General features: G+C 34.2%; 1 pseudogene across 1 annotated transcript; it reads left to right on the forward strand.

Moving 5' to 3' along the window:
* The first annotated feature begins 21470 nt into the window (after positions 1 to 21470).
* Positions 21471 to 23727, forward strand: LOC143623071 (calmodulin-binding protein 60 B-like; annotated as a pseudogene). Its single transcript, XR_013151828.1, has 6 exons — positions 21471 to 21704; positions 21815 to 21890; positions 21988 to 22549; positions 22626 to 22786; positions 22871 to 23071; positions 23167 to 23727. The product of XR_013151828.1 is annotated as a calmodulin-binding protein 60 B-like (transcript).
* The last annotated feature ends 354 nt before the right edge of the window (positions 23728 to 24081 follow it).

Here is a 24081-nt window from a genome sequence, read left to right on the forward strand (position 1 = left end):
ACCGAAATTGACCACTCTTGCAACAATCTTTTAATAGTTTTCAATGTCAACAAACTTTCCATCTTTTATATTTGACCAAAATTTTTGTTAGTATAAATGGAAAATTTAATGTATATTAAAAATTTAAATACTTTACTTTTGAATATACTCGAAAGTTAATAAGTTTTATATTAAATACACATTAATTTATTTGACAAATTGTAACATCCTAAAATTTATAATGTTGAATAAAGAAAGTTATGTTAGTGATTTCGCGTTTTTAATTATTAATATCGGGTAGGAGCGGATCAGGGACTTGGATTAATTGAGATGGGTTAAATGAGAATGGGATTTAAGGGATATAAATATCCCCTAAACCCAAAAATATCTTCATTTACATCTATTCCTTCACACTTCCAAAACACACACACACCCCATACACAAGCCGACCGGCGGCCGAGATCCGAGGAGAGAGAGAGAGGCCGAGAGCCGTAGAGAGAGAGACCAAGATCTGAGAGAGAAGAGAGAGCGGTTGGTTGTGATTAAGCAAGGAAACAAGATCCAACAAGCTCAAAAAGGTAAGATTCTTGAACTTTGAAGTTTAAAGATCCAAGCTTTTTAGTGTTAAGTGACCGGAAATGGTCGGGAAGCGTAGTGGGTGATATTGAACCATAGCGGGGGTGTTAAAATCGCTCGAAATGTTGGACAGAAACCAAACAGCAGGCTGTCTGGGCAACTTCGCCTTCATCTGGGCAACTTCGCCTTCAAGCGATGAACTTCTCCTGCAAGCTAAGTTCGCCTGATGAACTTCGCCTGCAAGCTAACTTCGCCTGATGACAAGTTCGCCTGAGGTATAAGTTCGCCTGATGACAAGTTCGCCTGAGGTTTAAGTTCGCCTGATGACAAGTTCGCCTGAGGTTTAACTTCGCCTAAAGCTAAGTTCGCCTGAGGTTTAACTTCGCCTAAAGCTAAGTTCGCCTGAGGTTTAACTTCGCCTGATGACAAGTTCGCCTGAGGTTTAACTTCGCCTAAAGCTAAGTTCGCCTGAGGTTTAACTTCGCCTAAAGCTAAGTTCGCCTGAGGTTTAACTTCGCCTGATGACAAGTTCGCTTGAGGTTTAACTTCGCCTAAAGCCAAGTTCGTTTAGAAAATAAATTAAAAATCTAATGAAAAATGTGTTAAGACAGTTAATGGAAATAAAATTTTTCCAAGCTGACCTGGCAGCTCGACCCAGCCAGGGGCTCTGCCCCTTGGACCCTGCTAGGGGCTGCCGCCCCTAGACCCCGCTGCCAGGGGCGCTACCCCCGGACCCCCGTTCGTTGTGGGTAGTAATTAAGACTAGAAAGATGTTATGAGTAGTGATAGTTAAATTGATATGTATACTTGTTATACAGTCAGCCGTGCACAACTGAAGAAAGGGATTACGCTCAACGGAGAACGTAACCGTATTCATGTGAGTTTCTAGCCCCATTTATGTGTTACGTTTTCGGGGCTGTGTGCATACTCAATATGTTTGTTAATACACTTATCCTAAGAGATAAGTGTATGCCTTATGTGGATAATGTGATATGTAGGAATGATTGCTTGATAGTACGTGAACGATCTTCGGATATTGCACGTACTGTCAGGTTGTAACGCTATGTATAAGGTAAGTATGTTATGTATGTTTATGTGTATGAACATGATAGAGATAATAGAAGAAAGAAATGATAATGTATGGTTACGAAAAGGGTACCGAGCCCTACTAATACTCGAGGTATGATGTATGGTTGTATGGTAACGAAGAGGGAATCGAACCCTTCTAATATTCGAAAACTAGGGACCAGACCCTTATAATATCTGTGATGATAGGGACCAGACCCTTATAATATCTGTGATGTTAGGGAATCGAACCCTTCTAATATTCGAAAACTAGGGACCAGACCCCTATAATATCTGTGATGATAGGGACCAGACCCTTATAATATCTGTGATGTTAGGGAATCGAACCCTTCTAATATTCGAAAACTAGGGACCAGACCCTTATAATATCTGTGAGGTTATAGGGCGAAAGGCTCTTTAAAAAGTATGATTATGTATGTAAGGAAAGCATGAAGGTAAAAATGAACGTATGATTATGAATGTAAAGAAAGTATGAAAGTAAAAATGTAAGTAAAAACACTTAGGTGTATATGAAAGAAAGTTAAGAGATTAAGTATGAAGCGTAAGAATGTATTGTATGATTATGTGATTAACTAGAACTCACTCAGCGTAGCTGACTTTTAGTATGCACGCAGGTGAGTAGGATGAGGCAGCTCGCTTGAGGAGACACATGGCACTGAACAAGAATCTGGCATCTGAAGACTTACGATGTTTTAATTTTAATGTTTTAATGTGAAAGACAAAGGATGTTTTGAGACAAGTTATGAAATATTGTAATGTTTTATGAAAGTTTTATATTCCGCATAAATGTTTTAATTAACTCTGATATTTAGAACTGTATTTATGAGTAAATCCAACACGAAAGTAGGGTTACCGGTAACGGGGCCTTACAAGTTGGTATCAGAGCATAAGTTCGAGAGATTTAAGCATCCTACATGCTTAGACTCGAACAGAGTATGGGATTTAAGTAAGAAAGGAAAGAAGATGCCAGTTCAAGAATGCCATGTGTCGCTCAAGCAAGATCAGTAAAGGTAAATGGTATGATTAAATGATATATGTTAATGGGAAAGAAAAGATATGTGAACGACAGGGATAGGAATAATTGATTGTTTGATTTGACAAACTGCTTAAGTAGAACCAGCACAAATGGACTCATAAAGGGAAGTGTATAGGACACGGAAAGTAACGTGATCAGCTAATCACAACTGGCCACTGTTATTACCTGTTAGCCTTGCTATCCTTGTACTAAATAGTTCCTTGAGTGATGATGTTTGTGTTTTCCCTTTTAGAATACGATGACTGAAGCTGGAGACATTGTTGGAGCTGGAGGTCGCACTGGACGACGTGGCAGGCCTCGTCGTGTCCGGCAACCTTCGGTTGAGACCGCTTCCAACACCGAAGTTGAAGGAAGCGCAGCGGGAAGAAGCCCGGGAAACAACGAGGAAGTTCAACTTAGCCCTGCAGTTCAAGCGGCCATTGTTCAAGCTGTGGTTGCTGCTGTGAAGAACCTGAATCCCGAAGGATCTGCTGGAAGCCGTGAACGAACTGCTGAAAGGGCGGGTGGTGATGGTAGAAAGGATGGGGAAGGAGAAAGAAGGACCTCGAGTGAGGATAAGTCTGTGGAAGTCGATGACAGGAGAAGAGGCCAAGGTGGGTGCAGCTATAAGTCCTTCAAAGGATGCGACCCGCCGAAGCTGACTGGTTTAGGAGACGCGATCGCTACTCTTCAGTGGATAACCGCCATGGATAAGGTTATCCGCATTAGCGAGTGCCGTCCCGATCAAGCGGTAGGTTATGCTACTCAATCATTCGAGGATGAGGCTATGTATTGGTGGGAGAGTGTGGAGCAAAGAAAGACCCGAGAAGAGATCAAAGAGATGAGGTGGGAAGATCTGAAGGAGTTAGTAATGAAGAAGTTCTGTGCTGACGCCGAGGTTGAAAAGGCGGAGATGAAGTTCCTGAACTTGAAAGCTGGGACAATGACACATCGTGAGTACACTACCGAGTTCAATCGAATGTCTAGGCTAGTACCCGATTTTGCAACACTGAGGCTAAGAGAATCAAGTGTTATGTGAGAGGATTACCCCAGAGAGTCCGCATGTTAGTCAGGACAAGTAAACCTACTACTTTCGATTCTGCTGTCGAACTCGCAGAAATGGTCTATGCAGACCTGACTGCGGATGATGTGGTGGTGGAAGACGAGAAGAAGGGGAAGAAATGGGCCGCTCCTGCTAAACGACCCGGTACTCAGTTATGAACCCCAAAGATAAGAAGCAGAGAGTGTGGGAGAAGAGATCGTGTAAGACCTGCGGAAAGATGCATGGTGGTGAGTGCAAGTGGAGTAAAAGTCCTGGTGTTTGTCTCAAATGTGGAAAGGCCCACGGTGGGGAATGCCGGATGGGGTCTAATGTGTGTTACAAGTGTGGGAAGGTGGGGCATTATGCCAATGAGTGCAGTGCAAAGCCAGCATGTTACAAATGTGGCAAGCCAGGCCACATGGCGAGAGAGTGCACAGATGGTGAAGCTGGAGGTAGTGGAAGGAAGGATGCCGATCAAGCTAGGCCAAGAACTAGAGCCTACACGCTGACCCAAGAGCAAGCCAAGCAGATTCCGGATGTCGTCACAGGTACGTTTTTAGTGAACGGTGTTTCCCCTTCTGTATTATTTGATTCGGGCGCAAACAAAAGTTTCGTAGCCACACCATTTAGTAAACTAGCTAAAATGAAATGTTGCCGAGTGTCTGAAACTTTTGCGGTGGAAACCGCCAGTGACACTTCGGTTAAAATAACAAAAGTGGTTAAGAATTGTAAGATAGAATTGGAAGGACACGAGTTCCCGATTACCTTGTACGTTATGACCTTGGGAGGGTTCGATGTGGTTTTGGGTATGGATTGGTTGTCTGAGTTTGAGGCTCAGATAGTATGTAAGAGTAGGATTATAAGGTTAAAGTCATTGGATGGTAGCGCGGTAACGGTCTATGGTGATAAGGAAAGTTCTGGGCTTAATGTCATTTCGATGATGAAAGCCGAGGGTTTGCTAAGGCGAGGGTGTTGTGCCTACCTGGCGTAAGTCGTCAACGCTACGGCCGAGACGAAAGAAATGAAAGATGTTCCTATTGTGCGCGACTACCCAGAAGTATTCCCTGAGGATCTTCCGGGGTTGCCACCAGAGCGAGAGATAGAATTTCAGATAGATTTAATACCAGGAGCCCAACCTGTCGCGAAAGCGCCTTACCGTCTAGCACCGTCCGAGATGAAAGAATTGATGTCACAACTGCAAGAACTCCTCGACAAAGGTTTCATAAGACCGAGTGTTTCCCCGTGGGGCGCACCAGTTTTGTTCGTGAAGAAGAAGGATGGAAGTATGAGAATGTGCATAGATTATCGTGAGTTGAATAAGCTGACGGTAAAGAATAGATATCCGTTGCCAAGGATTGATGATCTGTTTGACCAACTGCAAGGTTCAAGTTGGTTCTCACGAATAGATCTCAGATCAGGCTACCATCAGCTGAAGGTGAAGGAGGCAGACATCCCTAAGACAGCGTTCCGAACGCGGTATGGACACTACGAGTTCCTCGTAATGTCATTCGGTCTAACCAATGCTCCTGCAGCATTTATGGACATGATGAATAGGGTGTGTCGACCGATGTTGGATAAGTCGGTTAACGTCTTCATCGATGATATATTGGTTTATTCAAAGAGCGAGTCTGAACATGATGAGCATCTGAGAGAGGTACTGGAGACTCTGAAGAAAGAGAAGTTGTATGCCAAGTTTTCGAAGTGCGCGTTCTGGTTAAGAGAAGTGCAATTTTTAGGTCATGTGATTAATCCTGAAGGGATTACCGTGGACCCAGCTAAGATTGAAGCGATAACGAATTGGAAGACTCCGCAGAATCCGACTGATATACGAAGTTTCCTAGGGTTAGCTGGCTACTATAGGAGATTCATCGAAGGTTTCTCCAAGATAGCCGCACCGCTGACCGGTATGACCCGAAAGTCGATAGTATTCAGTTGGGGAAAGTTTCAGGAAGAAGCCTTTGAATAATTGAAGAAGAGGCTCACGCAAGCTCCAATCCTTACTTTGCCCGATGGCGACGAGGATTTCGTTGTTTGTGCTGATGCCTCGCATCAAGGGTTAGGTTGCGTGTTGATGCAACGGGGGAAGGTGATAGCTTACGCGTCTAGACAGTTGAAGGTCCATGAAAGTACTTATCCAACGCATGATCTGGAGTTAGCAGCTGTAGTGCATGCTCTTAAGATATGGAGGCATTATCTGTACGGTACTAAGTGTACTATCTATACCGATCATAAGAGTTTAAAGTACTTCTTCGAACAGAAAGAACTGAACATGAGGCAGAGAAGATGGTTAGAATTGATAAAGGATTACGACTGTGAGATTAGGTATTACCCCGGTAAAGCTAACGTGGTCGCTGATGCGTTAAGTCGTAAGAATGAGGAAGTCTTGCAACAGTGAAGTCATATAAGTTGATCATGAACTCAAGTCTTTTTGAAGAAATCATCAAAGTGCAGTCAGAAGTGTTAGTAGACGAAGGGTTAGTAAAGAAAGAAAGGATTTATGGCCAGCAAGATGAGTTGATGGAAAACACTCATGGAGTTAAAACTAGATTTGACCGTATGTGGATTCCACGCCATGGTGATCTTAGAAGTCGAATCTTAGATGAAGCTCATAAGTCAAGGTACTCAATCCATCCTAGAGCTACAAAGATGTACCAAGACTTGAAAAGAGATTACTGGTGGCCAGGAATGAAGAATGATGTAGTGGATTATGTTAGTAAGTGCTTAACTTGCTTACAAGTCAAGGCCGAGCACCAAAAGCCTTATGGGAAGATGCAACCGCTAGAGATACCTGAGTGGAAATGGGAACACATCACCATGGATTTCATAACTAAGCTACCTCGTACAGCTAAGCATCATGATACCATCTGGGTGATTGTGGACCGTTTGACCAAGAGTGCTCACTTTCTGCCCATACGAGAGGCCATCTTGTCAGAAACGTTAGCAAGCTTGTTCATCAAGGAAGTGGTAACCAAGCATGGAGTACCGTTATCGATCGTGTCTGATAGGGATACACGGTTTACTTCGAGGTTCTGGAAGAAATTCCATGAAGCTATGGGGACGAGGTTGAACATCGGTACGGCGTATCATCCTCAAACCGATGGACAGTCTGAACGGACGATCCAAACCCTTGAGGATATGCTACGTGCTTGTGTTTTAGATTTTGGTGGAAGTTGGGATGATCATCTGCATCTGGCAGAGTTCTCCTATAACAACAGTTACCATTCAAGTATTGGTATGCCACCGTTTGAGATGCTTTATGGTAGACGATGTAGAACCCCAGTGTGTTGGGGTGAGATTGGTTAGAAAGAAATGGGAAGTCTAGAAGTGGTTCAAGAAACGTCTTCAAAGTTTGATCAGATCAAAGCAAGAATGAAAGCCGCTCAAGACAGACAAAAGTCTTATGCAGATAAGCGGCGACGAACAATTGAGTTTAACGTTGGTGACAATGTGATGCTCAAGGTCTCGCCTTGGAAGGGGATTATCCGTTTTAGGAAAAGAGGAAAGTTGAGTCCGAGGTACATTGGACCGTTCAGGATTGTAAATCGTGTGGGTGAAGTAGCTTATAAACTGGATTTACCCGATGAGTTAGAAGGAATTCATTCAACCTTCCATGTTTCTCATCTGAGGAAGTGTCTAGCTGATGACACGTCTCACGTGCCATTAATGGACATCGAGGTTGATGAACAATTGAACTACATCGAGCAACCGATAGCGATCGTTGACCGCAAGGAGAAGCAGCTTCGTCACAAGATTATACCTTTGGTAAAAGTGATATGGAAACACCGTAAGGGATCAGATGCTACTTGGGAAGCCGAGGATGAGATGCGCAAGTTTTACCCTAGTTTGTTTATGTAATAGTTAGGTTTCGGGGACGAAACCTCTTTAAGGGGGAAAGACTTGTAACATCCTAAAATTTATAATGTTGAATAAAGAAAGTTATGTTAGTGATTTCGCGTTTTTAATTATTAATATCGGGTAGGAGCGGATCAGGGACTTGGATTAATTGAGATGGGTTAAATGAGAATGTGATTTAAGGGATATAAATATCCCCTAAACCCAAAAATATCTTAATTTACATCTATTCCTTCACACTTCCAAAACACACACACACCCCATACACAAGCCGACCGGCGGCCGAGATCCGAGGAGAGAGAGAGAGGCCGAGAGCCGTAGAAAGAGAGACCAAGATCCGAGAGAGAAGAGAGAGCGGTTGGTTGTGATTAAGCAAGGAAACAAGATCCAACAAGCTCAAAAAGGTAAGATTCTTGAACTATGAAGTTTAAAGATCCAAGCTTTTTAGTGTTAAGTGACCGGAAATGGTCGGGAAGCGTAGTGGGAGATATTGAACCATAGCGGGGGTGTTAAAATCGCTCGAAATGTTGGACAGAAACCAAACAGCAGGCTGTCTGGGCAACTTCGCCTTCATCTGGGCAACTTCGCCTTCATCTGGGCAACTTCGCCTTCAAGCGATGAACTTCGCCTGCAAGCTAAGTTCGCCTGATGAACTTCGCCTGCAAGCTAAGTTCGCCTGATGACAAGTTCGCCTGAGGTTTAAGTTCGCCTGATGACAAGTTCGCCTGAGGTTTAAGTTCGCCTGATGACAAGTTCGCCTGAGGTTTAACTTCGCCTAAAGCTAAGTTCGCCTGAGGTTTAACTTCGCCTGATGACAAGTTCGCCTGAGGTTTAACTTCGCCTAAAGCCAAGTTCGTTTAGAAAATAAATTAAAAATCTCCCACTACGCTTCCCTGGCAGCTCGACCCCAGCCAGGGGCTCTGCCCCTTGGACCCTGCTAGGGGCTGCCGCCCCTAGACCCTGCTGCCAGGGGCGCTACCCCCGGACCCCCGTTCGTTGTGGGTAGTAATTAAGACTAGAAAGATGTTATGAGTAGTGATAGTTAAATTGATATGTATACTTGTTATACAGTCAGCCGTGCACAACTGAAGAAAGGGATTACGCTCAACGGAGAACGTAACCGTATTCAGGTGAGTTTCTAGCCCCATTTATGTGTTACGTTTTCGGGGCTGTGTGCATACTCAATATGTTTGTTAATACACTTATCCTAAGAGATAAGTGTATGCCTTATGTGGATAATGTGATATGTATGAATGATTGCTTGATAGTACGTGAATGATCTTCGGATATTGCACGTACTATCAGGTTGTAACGCTATGTATAAGGTAAGTATGTTATGTATGTTTATGTGTATGAACATGATAGAGATAATAGAAGAAAGAAATGATAATGTATGGTTACGAAAAAGGGTACCGAGCCCTACTAATACTCGAGGTATGATGTATGGTTGTATGGTAACGAAGAGGGAATCGAACCCTTCTAATATTCGAAAACTAGGGACCAGACCCTTATAATATCTGTGATGATAGGGACCAGACCCTTATAATATCTGTGATGTTAGGGAATCGAACCCTTCTAATATTCGAAAACTAGGGACCAGACCCTTATAATATCTGTGATGATAGGTACCAGACCCTTATAATATCTGTGATGTTAGGGAATCGAACCCTTCTAATATTCGAAGACTAGGGACCAGACCCTTATAATATCTGTGAGGTTATAGGGCGAAAGGCTCTTTAAAAAGTATGATTATGTATGTAAGGAAAGCATGAAGGTAAAAATGAACGTATGATTATGAATGTAAAGAAAGTATGAAAGTAAAAATGTAAGTAAAAACACTTAGGTGTATATGAAAGAAAGTTAAGAGATTAAGTATGAAGCGTAAGAATGTATTGTATGATTATGTGATTAACTAGAACTCACTCAGCGTAGCTGACTTTTAGTACGCACGCAGGTGAGTAGGATGAGGCAGCTCGCTTGAGGAGACACATGGCACTGAACAAGAATCTGGCATCTGAAGACTTACGATGTTTTAATTTTAATGTTTTAATGTGAAAGACAAAGGATGTTTTGAGACAAGTTATGAAATATTGTAATGTTTTATGAAAGTTTTATATTCCGCATAAATGTTTTAATTAACTCTGATATTTAGAACTGTGTTTATGAGTAAATCCAACACGAAAGTAGGGTTACCGGTAACGGGGCCTTACACAAATATAATATGTTGTATATTACTTATTTCAAATTTATATTTAAAGAATCTTAGATATTCACTATGATTGCTTATTTATGATAAATATTCATCATCTTTAATTTTAATGATGCATTCCGATCATTTATACATTTATTTATTTCTGTTTTCAAGAACCAAATTTTGAACACTCTTTTGTAGTTTTTATTAGTCTCCAATCTCAATAAACTTTCCATATTTTATATTTGAACAATTTTTAATTAGGCATAAATGTCAAGAATTACCTATTTGTCTAATTTATTCAGGCTAAATTAAAAAATAAACAGAAAATAAAACTTTTCATCTTTTATAGTTGACCAATCTTTAATTAGGCATAAATGTTAAGATTAATTTATAAAATTGAAAAAAAGAATTATCTAATGAAATTTATTGTTAAATAAGGTAATGATGCTAAAGTGTTGACAATAATTTCATGATAATTAAAAAAATTAACAGTATATTGTTTGGTTACTAAATTTCCAAGAAAAATGGAAATGTTTTTATAATAATATTCACATTTATTTATTTATGTTTTTACAAAACCGAAATTGACGACTTTTGCAACAATCTTTTGTAATTTTTAATAGTATTCAATGTCATTAAACTAAAAAAGTTAATATGTTTTGAATTAAATGATAAATTTAATTTATTAAAACTTTCCATCTTTTATATTTGACCAAATTTTAATTAGCACAAATGACAAATTTAATGTATACTAGAAATTTAAATAATTTACTTTTGATTATACTAAAAAGTTAATATGTTTTGTATTAAATACCCATTAATCTGTTTGACCAATTTAATATGTTGTTAATTACTTATTTCAAATTTATTTTTAAAAATCTTAGATATTCACTACAATTGCTTATTAATGCTAAATAATCATCATCTTTAATTTTTAATGATACATTCCAATCATTTACACATTTATAAATTTCTATTATTAATAACCGGATTTAACAACTCTTTTGTACTTTTTAATAGTCTCCAATCTCAACAAAGTTTCCATCTTTTATATTCGAACAATTGCATAAATGTCCAGATTAATGTATACAATTGAAAGAATAATTATATAATGAAATTGATTTTAAATAATGTAATAATGTTAAAGAGTTTGAAACATATTTTACTTTAGATTGCAGTCACCTTAATAGAACTTTAATTAGGGAATGACTTCTATGTAATAAAATTAAAATTAACCGGTTTAATTTTAATTATCTCAATATTAGTTTAGTTAGACTTAATTAGTGAAATTAGTATAATAAATCTTTATTACTTCGATTTAACTTAATACATTTAACTAAAAGGTCTTTGAATCGAAATAAAACAAAAGTTTAATTACAAAATAATTTATTATTAAATATATCTTTATTTATTTATTAATGTTGAAATGAAACTCATAATATCTTAAAAACTTTAGTTGTATATTAATCAGGCTGCTATTGTTTATTTTGTTTTTTAGATTGTGAAGCAAAATTACTTTTAGTGTTTGTGAAATGTTGAAGAAGTTAATGGTGGGCTAATATGATTATAACATGTTCATATCTTCATTTGGTTTTTTAGTTTAGGTGTATAGTAAGTTTGTGTAAGTATTAACTTTTTATTTATACAATCTAAATGTTTAATATTTTGGTTACAAACTTATGTTAAATATTTTTGTTGGTTAGTATGTTAGTTATGAAATTTTATGGTTGTCTATATATATATATGGTTGTTGATATGCTTTCAACCCATTTGTAACATGGGCTACTATTCTAGAAATATATTGGTGGGTTAATTACTTTTACATAAATGAATTTCTGATCATCTATGTGGATTCAAGTTAGCCGATAGTCTTCATATCCAGTAGAGTAAGTTGTGTTATTGTTGTTTCCTGTGTAATATTTCTAATTATCATGTCTTTAATATATTTATGAACATCAAATATAAATAACCTAATTGGTTTCATGGTTTTCTAATTTATCTGCTTTATGTATTAAAATCATTCATTAAGTCAACAAAATTGAAACATCATGCTCGATAAAATTCTGTTTTTATACTTATGTTCATCTTTTTCATATGCTAACCATATTATATTCTATTACAGATGTATTCAAAAGTAAAGAAAATGTAATTCTTGGTCAATCAACGCCTTCCAATAAGAAGATTTCAAACGGTTAGTCAATTTAATATTTTTTAGTTACCCTTTAAATTTTTTTAAGTATGCATATTTTTTGTAAACGTTCAGCTTCAACACCAAGAGAACTACTTATTAACATTTTGAACGGTAACATTTTATTTTAAACGTGTTAATACACTAAATTATAATTTATTTATTAACTAAAATATAGTAAATAAAAATTAATATGTCGTTACCTAAAAATTTGGCACTTGTAACAGAAATTTATAAATGATTTTTGATATTTTTATTATTAACTACATTATACCTTTTTAATAAACGAATTTTTAATAACATTTAATATATGTTTACATATTTCTTTTTTCTATTTTCTTTTTTAGAATTGATAGGAAACATAATTTCCAGTTATCCATACTATTTTATTTTCTTAAAACCAATTAAAATATATGTTTTAATTAAGATGTGTATACGAATAAATTTATGTTAATTAGAGGCGCAGAGATATTTCACCATTATTTTTTTACATATATCTGGTTTACTCAATTTATATTGTTTCCATACTTAGCAACAAAATTAACAAATTTAGTTGTGCTCCATATAAAAAAATCAATTTTTTGGTTTTAATTAAGACCATACCAATTATATTTTTATATTTTAATTTGAACTAAAATTTTCAAAAACACATTATGCTAAATGAATCAGAAAAACCAAAATCATTTTGACTCATAGATTGGTTCTAAAAGTCTGTTACTAAAGAATATGGATTAGAAGAACGGTTTGTGTAATGAAAGTAGATTGCAAGTAATTAATTTGGGTAGATGTTTTGTTGAAGTAAAAGTTATTTCAGGTACAAATGCTGGTTATCGCACTTATATAATTCGTTATGGTGTAACACCTTCAGATAAGAAACTTTCGTTTAAATTGAAGAGAACGTAGTTTTTTTTTTCAGTTGTAGTCTGTTTTGCAATGACCATTAATAAAAGTCAAGGTCAATCTCTAGCAAGAGTTGTCATATATCTCAGAGACCCGGTGTTTACACATGGATAACTCTATGTAGCTTTATCAAGAGCGAAAAGTGGTGTCAAAATTCTTATATTAAAAAGGAAGACAAAGTTACAAATAAAGAATCAATATTGTTTATAAGGAAGTCTTTTTAATAGCATATGTATTTTACATTTTTAACTTTTGATTATATTTTCACTGTAATTTGAATGTTATTTTGGTTTATCTTTGTATTTCACAATCATTTATTTTCGTACAAATATTATTTACAACTTAAAGTATGTTGTCGTCCTGAATAACATATAACAACTTATGTTGTCCTTTCAAATGACATGTGTTAGTTTGAAAATTTCAATATTTCCACCCGTGTCGTACACGAGTTAATAACCTAGTACCTTATTATATATTAATTTGGTAATTGTTGATGGGTCATATTACCTATAATTAACTAATAAAGGGTTTTCCATTGCGTTTATATATAGAGAGATAAATATTAACATCATAACCTAATCACACACACATAAAAATTTTGTGTGCCTCATCTCTCATAAAACCGGGTTTCTCTCAAGAACCCTAACACCATCCTTAACTATACATCCTAAAGGGGAACTCGACCAAGATGACAAACATGTCGACTATCTCATACTCTGTTGCGATTACTATTCTCCATGTTGTAACAGGTTTATAGGTTTAATATTTATCATGTTTTATATTACTTACATGAAGAACTGATCAACATGTGGCATCAGAGGGATGTTGATTAATCAGTTCTTCACGTTTTCCCTAAATCTTGAATTGAATAAGAAGACATTAACTAAAACTTGATAAACCATAACTTTTTCGGTTTCTTTTTCATGTTTTATTACGAAAACAATATATGAAACTGTTTAAAATCGCTAAAATTCATATTTAATAAACCCTAATATTTTCGCAATATGTTAAAATCATGTTTAAAGATTTCGATTCCAGATTTTGTATATGTTTAATAATTAAAATTTTCAACGATGTTCTTCGTGTTCATCATAATTTTTTTGAAAATTATAACATATTTTGGTTCAAATCTAGATTAGAAATATGTTAAAGTTAATTTAGGGATATAATTTTTCAAATCTTAAATTAATTAAAAGTTTTGGTGTTTTCTAAAAATATTTGAATCCCATTAAAATATGAAATAGATATAATTGTTAATCCTTAAAAGATTTGAACCAAATCTTATTATTATCCTTTTAGTTTTCGAAATCTGTTTAGGGATCAATTAGTTTACGGAATTATTTGTATTGGTTTTATTATTTTTTTTGTGTTTTCAGTTTAATTAGGATAATATCAATTTTTGGATTTTAGAGTTTTCAGATTTTAAATTATATCGCCTTATACGGGTTTTTTTTTGGAATGGTTTTCCAATCTTCTTCCCGCAAACACGCTAATTTTTCAAAAACTCATTACTTTACCCAAAAACCCATAATACTCGAAAAGATATTAACCAAGAACCCATGTCATCCGAAAACTATAATTTACCCGAAAACGTTATTTATTGAAATCCTTAATTTTACCCAGAAAGTTTTTACTATTAACTCATTAAAATGTTTTGAAGATACTTAAATATTATAAAATTTTACAAAACATAAAGGCTTAACTTGAATGAACTTTTGATGTATCACTTCTGCCCAAAGATAATGAGTTACATTTACCATATCATTCAAGTCTAACTGAAAGCTTTTGTTAGTTTTTGCCTAACATAATATAAATGTCTCACTTCTGCCCAAAGGTGATGTGTTACATTTTTATTCAGCAAAACTAGCATGTGCATAATTAAAATAATTGTCTCACTTCTGCCCAAAGGTGATGTGTTACAATTACTTTGCACACATACTTAAATAAAATTTTATTCTGCCCAAATGTGATTTATTTTTTGTTTAAGTAGAAAGTTTAATTATAGTCTATTAGTTTGATGTTAATAATAGACATATCACATCTTTAATAAAATATAATGATCCTCACATTAATGATCCTTCATTAATCTAATGATCATAAATTTTAATATGTATTATCTTAATATCGCATAACATTACTCACTATAATTTTCTTCTATAAATAGCTATCTCATCCAAATCATCCACTCTGATCTCAAAACACAATTGAATTTTGTCTCATAAAGAGTTTTAATAACATTTAGCTCTTCTCAATTTTAGTTATCCATTAAGACATCATATGACTATCCTACTGCTCTTTCTAATAACAATTATTCTACTGAAAACTAGAGCCAAACAAATGGAATGAGTCAATCATAATTTCTGTTATGATAATGATAATCAAGAACTTATATAAATAAATGCTATCACTAGAGTTATTATAGATTTAGTTTTTCCTAAGACTAATCAAAATAACTCCCTAGATTCATGGGTTAGATGGTATTATTGAATATATCATAATGTACAATCATGACCCATAAAATTAAGGGCTCACACATGATATTAAGTACAATATTCTAGTACATTTCATACTCAAATTCATAATAGTACAATTTGGTGCCTTAAAAATCAACTATGATACTCAGAAGTACCAAAGGAAAATGAGTGTGTTGATCAGCAGCATATGTACAAGAAAAGAAGCATCCGGTACTGGAAAATAAGATGTTATTCAACTCACTACCACTAAAACCTAAAAGAGGATTATTCTAAGGTTCATAGACAAAATGCAAGTATTACTTTCAGCTTTAAGTTCTCTAAGGAGAAGTCTCATTGCAAAAAATGTGACATTAGATTAGGCATAGGCATTACAAGATTATCCATAATTCAAAAGAACAACTGGCTAAAATTGATAGTTACATATTAATGATATTTAAGTCTGCTAACCTGATATTCTCATTAACACACGATTGGTTGAGTCTAGTTTTATATGTTTACTCAAAAATCAACAAATAACTAACATGAGGGTTAGTGACAAATTTAAATTTTAAGGTTATTAGAACCATGATAAACTGTCTTCAAATTACGCTTTATGATACCTTAAATATTCTGGAGATTAATCAGAATTTAGTATCAATACTTAAGCTACATTATGACAGTTATAAGGTTTGCATAGCCAACATAAAGTCACTATTACCTTAAACTCTTATATGATTTGTTATCAATATTTGGATTGAAACATTTATAAAATACAACTAGATGATACTATATATTTTAACAACTTTTGCTATCATGCAAATAAAAATGTAACAAAAGACAAATGAGACATATAAAATTCATCTATTAAAACCAAATTTCATGAGAAATCATAAAATGGTTAATGAGGGTGATTTTTCATATAATCTCATTCTCAGTGATTTTAAATCATGTGTTAGATGCCCTAAACATTGTTTGGCTTAAGAAATAAGTATGAGTCTACCAGAAGTTATATTTCACTTACATTAGTGGAACTTATTCATACAGAGTATTCAGACATAATTATTTTATAATTTAAAAAGTTATTTACTTATATCTAGTCTGTCTTCTATCATTCATGGTCTTAAAGAGACCCATTCATATATAGTTAATATGATTTCTTCTAAATATGTCCCTAAGTTTCTTATGACACATAAAGGAAATCAAATTAAGTCTAACGTATGTATGACAAAATTCCACATCACGTACATCATTGAAACTTCTCATGTAGTTTTTCCTAGAGATATCGAATATTAGTGGGAGCCTTATGTGTCTAAATCATAACTTACAAGATTTACAAGAGGTGGAGGAGTGAAAACTTGATATTATCTTAATTACACCTCTTGTACAAACACTGCTCCATCATAACACTATTTCATCAAAACTTATCTATGTAGAATTACTACTACTCTTACACAAGTTTTCGGTGTTTCTTAAATGTGGGCATACTCCGATTTCTTACTGAAATAATCCTCACAAGAGAAACTACGACTTACATCATTAACTCATTTTTCTATTAGAATCTATTGGTCTTTAAATATTGATCCTAAGCATGGAAATTTTCCTAAAGGCTTCTAAGGTCAGTGAGAGTAGTAAAAGTCTTTATAATGACTTGTAAGAAGTACAAGATGAGGGGGAAGAGAGTCATTAAATGCACCTCTTGTACACCATACTTCACCAACTCTTATATACTTAGAATCCTAAAACTGATAGCAACCTAACTAAGAGCTAATCCATAAAACCGAGACTTTTAAAAGTACCCAATAATCAACTCAGGAGGACATATAGGTTTTAAAACCTACTAACACTGATGATTATATAACCTCCCTAACTAAAGTTGAAATGAATGTTGGAAAGTTTAATGATCCTACCCCTTATAATTAAACCATAAGCATCAATCATAATTAACTCCATAAGTCAGGATAACGTTTTGAGATTTGGTTGAATCACCTTAGAGTGTTCATAACTAAACTAAATCCCTATATGAAACGTTAAGACAATAAGAAACACGATTGATTGTTAATGGTTATATTCAAGGATAAACCAATTATCAAAGAATCTTCTAACCTATATTACAAAAGATTTCTTAAGGATCATTATTGTTCTGGTAGCTTACAGTAGTTAAGAGCTACATTAGATGAACATTAAAACAACTTTCCCTAACAATCAGCTTACATATTTATATGTTCATAAAACAACCTAAAAGTTATAAACTGAAGGTCAAAGAATATTTAGTTTATAAGTCAATAAAATCCATATATGGGTTAATGCAAACATCAAAATATGATGAAATATTTATACAATTATTTTCATAAAAAACAAGTGGATTAATGTACCTACCTCAAGATGAGTGGGAGCAACTAAAAACAAACTTGTTCTTATATAGATGAAATTCTTCTGACAAGTATATGATACATGAGTCAAAACATTTTCACGCATACTTTGATATTATAGATCTCAGAGATATTCCTTACACATGTAACAAACAGTATTGCTCTACTTTAGAGGATAATAGGAACACATAGATTATTTCCTTATACTTCATTAAGTAGAAGCCTTATATAAGTTCAAGTCTATACTCGTTTAGATATTACTCAAAATTGCAACACACTAGATATGTCTAGATTAATGTGAAGCATTTAAAAGAGTACTAAGATATCTTTAAAAGAAACGAAAGACTTAATTTAAAAGAAGAAGTGAGAATTCAAACCCGTAGATTACTCTAAACTTTGTCATATTCAAATATAAGAAAATGTAATTTTCGGGATATATTCTTATGTCAGTAGACAAATCTATCTAATGGAGGAGTCATAATGTACCGATAACAACAACCTAAGTCATAACGACATAATATGTTGATTAATTACAATGTTGTTGTCAATAAATATTGTTGAACATTTATTAGTGGACTCCTAAGTTTTTATTAACTCCATATAAATTATATATTGAAGACTTATTGTGATAAAGTCAGCTACCATGTTTTCTCAAACAGTAACAGTTTGAGAGGTGTTGCATTAAATTTTGATATAAAATTAATTATTCGTTTATGAACGAATTGAGGAATCTAAATTTTCATATTGAATACATTCATGATATGCTTAAGGATCTGATAAATAAAAGTCTCACCCATAAATATTATGAAAGCGCTTATAATAATGACGGGTTATTGATGACTATGTGCAACTGCATATCATACTATGAATGATTAACTATTAAATTTCCTCATCAGTTTTGATTTGTATGTCTCTTAATATGTTCTGCATGCATAATGACATACAGACAAATTATTATACAAATCAAACGTTTGAAGGGCTTACTTGAAAGTTTTGATCATAACTACTTAGGTTTTAAATAAGGACTGCAATATGATTAATGGGGGTTTTGAGCTGATGTTCAATTCAATGACTGTATTTCTCTGCTCCAGTTAAAGTTTAAAGCTAAAATGAGTATTAACTCCTGATCAGGATTATCTAATACTCATAATAAATGATTACTCGGCCAAGTGGGAGAATGTAAAAATAATATATATTTATATATGACCATTATAATCATTTATATTATAATAGATCAAAATATTAAATATACCTTATTATATATTACGTTGGTAATTGTTGATGGGCCATATTACCTATAATTAACTAATAAATGGTTTCCCCTTGGGTGTATATATAGAGAGATAAATATTAACATCATAACCTAATCACACACACATAACAATTTTGTGTGTCTCCTCTCTCATAAAACCGGGTTCCTCTCAAGAACCCTAACACCGTCCTTAATTATACATCCTAAAGGGGAACTCGACCAAGATGACAAACATGTCGACTATCTCATACTCTGCTGCGATTACTATTCTCCATGCTGTAACAGGTTCATAGGTTTAATATTTATCATGTTTTATATGACTTACATGAATAACTGATCAACAGGTTTAAAACTATACCCTTTTTAAAAGAAGTTTATTTATTCAAAAGAATTTCATGAAACACACATTCTAATAAGTTGAAGCTTTTATAATACTCAGAGGGGACGGGGTGGAGCTAGATAGCTAACCATCACGCTAGATATACCCATCAACACCGCCGCCGGTGCCCCCATCACGCGTGATGGGGGATCCAGCGTGATAGCCATCACGTGGTGAGCCCCGATATATATGACCGTTGCCATGAATTAAAACTCATCACACTCACAGAAAAACATATATATATATATATATATATAGGGGATGGTTCAAGAGAGAAATGATATTATTGCAAGAAATGAGAAAAATGAATATGAGGCACTAGTTTTGTTTTAAGTTTTAAATTCTTAAAGCTAAATAAAGAAAGTATTAATCATTCTTTTTTTCAATTAATATAACTAATAAACCATAATACTTATCTACTTATTTAATATAACTAATTAAATTATTATAATTGACAAAATATTAAGAATTCATTTATTTTTATAACTTATTTTTTGTGTCTTAAATTTTTATCCTACACAAGTATAATTTATTAAAATTTCTTTTTATCCAAAACTAATTTCTTCCAACTCTAAATATTAATATCCATCAAAAAATACTTACATTATAATGAATAATACCAAAAAAGTATTTTACATGTGTTTGCATTAAAAATCAACAAAAAAACATACAACCTACACAAAAACGTATAATCTACACTTGTTCTAAGAATAAGACAACATATAACCTACACACGAAAAACATATAACCTACACACAAAATTCATCATCAATAAAATACACATGCATACAAAAAGATATAACATACACACGGAAAACATATAACCTACACACGAAAATTTTATCTTACACAAATACAATTTATTCATACATTAATTTCTTTTTATTCAAAACCAATTTCTTCAAACTCAAGATATCAATATCCATCAACACGTAGTTACATTGTGATAAATAATACAAAAAACTATCTTACACATGTTTGCATTAAATGTCAATAAAAAATATGCAACCTACACAAAAACATATAACTTACACTTGTTCTAAGAATAAAAAAAACATATAACCTACATACGAAAAACATATAACCTACGCATGTGTAGGATATGTGTATCTTTGTGTAGTTTATATAATTGTTGATGTCAAATTACAAGTGTATGTTGTATGCTAAATGTATGTTGTATGTTTTTATCGCTCAAAACAAGTGTAGGTTATATAACTTTGTTTATGTTGTATATTTATTGTTTACATTTAATCGACACATTTGTATGATATTTTTTTATTATTATTTATGACAATAATTTTTATAGGCATACCAATTGAATATATATATATATATATATTATGTTTTGATATTTAATGTTAAAAAACATGCTAATAAACTGAGTGAAAATTATTTTTTTAATATAAAGAATAGTATTATATAAATAAAGTGTATTTGTATTGAATACAATTGAAGAATGTGTAAATAAAAAATAAAACTAAAGTAGTGTTTTTATCTATTTAATTATTATAATTAAATTATTTAGATATATTAAATAGAGAGAGATTTATTATGGTTATATTAGTTTTATTAATTGGAGATAGAGAGAGTGCATTTATTGTTGCATTTACATCTTTTTTATTTATTTTTAAATATTTAAAACTTAAAATAAAACTAGTGGCTCATATTCTTTTCTCTCATTTCTTACAATAATTTGATTTCTTTTTTGAACTTAAACATATATATATATATATATGTATATTAAAACCCATCACACTACCACAACCCTCACTAAATACCATCACTAGTGATGAAATATGATGGGGTGTTAGAAATGGAACCACGCCCTCAACCTCATAAACTAAAATCAATTAGAAAATGCACACACTTTCTTTCCCTTGCTCCTTTGCCTCCACTCTCAAACTGCAATATAATAAAACATATGAAAAAGCAAACCGTTGGTCATTTTGTTTGTCATGGAAGTAGCTAGGAAGGTACCACTGTCCACATCTACGCGGTTTTTAATTTGTTTTTAATTTGTGCCCTATTATTAATTATTATTATGTTATGTAAATGATAGGGGTTAAACACTGCAAGCCCACACCATACCCCACACTCACCTACACACACTTCCTTGTGTTGTACTTGTCAACTTCTATTTTATATACAAATAAAATATTTATTACTCCGTATTAATTTATCATTGACCTGGAAGCTTCAAACAACTACCCCTTAACTATAGATACATTCGTTCGCCTATTTATAACTCCATGGGTTGGCAGTTATAGTTATCTCATATCTATTTTAAGAATTAAGAGATTGTAACATTCAATTTATTATTCCGAATCATTAATTTAATTTGTTCGATGGTTTTCAAGAGATCTTTGGGTGACAAGGAAGAAGGCTTTACAGCTGACAAACGAAGGATTATATCTTCCAAGTAAGTTATAATTAAAACACCTAAGTAAACATAAGTTTTTATAATTCTAGCTTATATAAGTTATCTTGTTTAAATATTGGTATTAATTTGTTATTCTTTCTTTTTTGTAGATTTGCTCAAAATGTGATATGTGGGTTCTCATCACAAGAATTAGCCTCAACGTTAGAACCACTTATCCGAAGATGGGTAAGTTCATAATCATGTTCATCTATATATTAATTATTTGTTTTCTAGATCCTCATACCAACTACCAAATCTGAAATATCGTTTTGTGTGATAATAGGTCCGGGACGAGGTCCAAAGATCATGTCAAAAGTTCTTTCACACATTACCGAGTTTAGATCTACATAGATCGTCTATCAACGCGATAGAACCACCCCAAATGACGTCGTTGCAGCTGCGGTTTCAGGCAAAGTGGCCTCAAATATTCTTCACCGGCAATAGCATAGAATCCGAGGACAATAATGCTGTGAAACTAATGTTGGTTGATGTGAAATCCAATAGAATTGTCTCAAGTGGACCATTTTCTTCATTAAAAGTGGAGGTTGTCCCACTTGATGGCGATTTTTCATTTGACGATGAAGAAGATTGGTCGGAGAAAGAATTTGATGCTAAAGTTATATCCGCAAGAGATGGTAGAAGGCCGTTGATAACCGGTAATTTGGTAGTTACTTTACAAAATGGTGTTGCGGATTTAGGTTAGTTGTGTTTTACTGATAACTCAAGTTGGAGACGCAGCCGAAAGTTCATGATCGGTGCACGTGTTAGCAAGGATATGTGTTCCGGGTCAAGAATTAGAGAAGCAAAAAGCCAGGCGTTCATAATAAAAGATCACCGCGGAGAATGTAAGAAACCTGCTATTTTTAAACCCTAAACCTTAAACCGTAAATATTAAATCTGGCAATGTTTTGTTTGACTCAGCATACAAGAAGCACCATCCTCCATCCTTGGATGACGATGTTTGGCGGTTGGAAAAGATTGCGAAAGACGGGGGTTTTCATAAACGGTTAGCATCAAAGCGCATACGCACCGTCAAAGACTTTCTTCAAATGTATGTTACCAACGAGTCCTCGATACGAAAGGTAAGAAAATAATACAATTAACTACTTACTATTTATACTATGCGAGCATCTTTTTTACAAAGATTTTCTCTTGTATAATTGTAGTTACTTGGTGGATCATCTAGCAAGACATGGGACACAATAATCAAACATGCCAAACATTGTCTTCTGGATGACAAGTTGTACATTTACAGATGTGGTGCTGATGGAGCCGGGCTTTTCTTTAACTCGGTTATGACGGTTGCTGGTGCGACTCTTGACGGTCAAAACTTTGTTCCGCTCGATAAACTCTCCGTGCTTCAAACGGTATGTGTTTTAGGCTGTGTAGATTAATAGATATATAGAATGTGGTTTTAATGACCCCGAAAACTTATGTAATTACTCTGAATATTTTTTTGCAGCATGTGGTTGAAGCTATGAAGCAACAAGTTTACAAAGACTTGAATGGGATGGTACCATTGGATGCATCTTCCGTTTTTGAAGTGATCTCGATGCCGATGTCGAGTCTGAAATATGAACCACTTGAAAGTGTGGATCATGACATGTATGTGCAGATTAATGGAGGTTATAATCAAGATCTAGCGGATGTTAGTTTTGATGATTTGCAAAGTGTAGATATTTTTTCTTCTGATTTTGGAATATGTTTCTCGAGTAACAGTTCACCCCGGGCAAGGTGGTGTAAGATTCGGGCGGCCCTCAAGTGGGGTTCGATGAGGCGAGATGTGGCTGCTAAAAAGATGACCGACTCGTTTTCATATCTTGATTTCTTAGTTTAGATTCTTTAGTTGGTGGTTGTAATAAGATGTTTCATTGGCCGGATTTGCTTATCTGCGGCGTGGACGTAAGTTTATCTTATGATTATGCATAATGTATCACGCTACTTGTAAATATATCTAGTATTAGGGTTTTAAGGTAGTTTGTTACAAGCAAGGAATGCAATTTGGTTGTGGCTATTAATCTATCTATCTATAATATATATATAAACGAAAACCTAAAAATCATATTTGTCGGGATGTGATCGCTCTCCCCTTTTTTAGAGTCACCAGATTTGCTTGATTTTTAAATGGTGGCATCTCATTGATTTAATTCGGTTTACACCCATTTATGCTTTAATTTTCGCGGATCGTGTGGGTTACCAAACCCGGATCCTAACCCTAAATTATTCAACCAAATTACGTTCATACTCTTCCTCCTCCCACCCTCAATCCCTAAATCACCATCCTCTCTCTCTATCTTTGTCATGTTCAAACTTTGTATCAATCAATTGGCAAACATCGATGGCATGTACTGTAACCCTCACACAGGTCATAACATAA

This window comes from Bidens hawaiensis, unplaced genomic scaffold (genome assembly GCF_021521415.1).
Source record: "Bidens hawaiensis isolate Kalapana, Puna unplaced genomic scaffold, B.hawaiensis_p1.1 tig00003270_1, whole genome shotgun sequence".
Taxonomy (NCBI): domain Eukaryota; kingdom Viridiplantae; phylum Streptophyta; class Magnoliopsida; order Asterales; family Asteraceae; genus Bidens; species Bidens hawaiensis.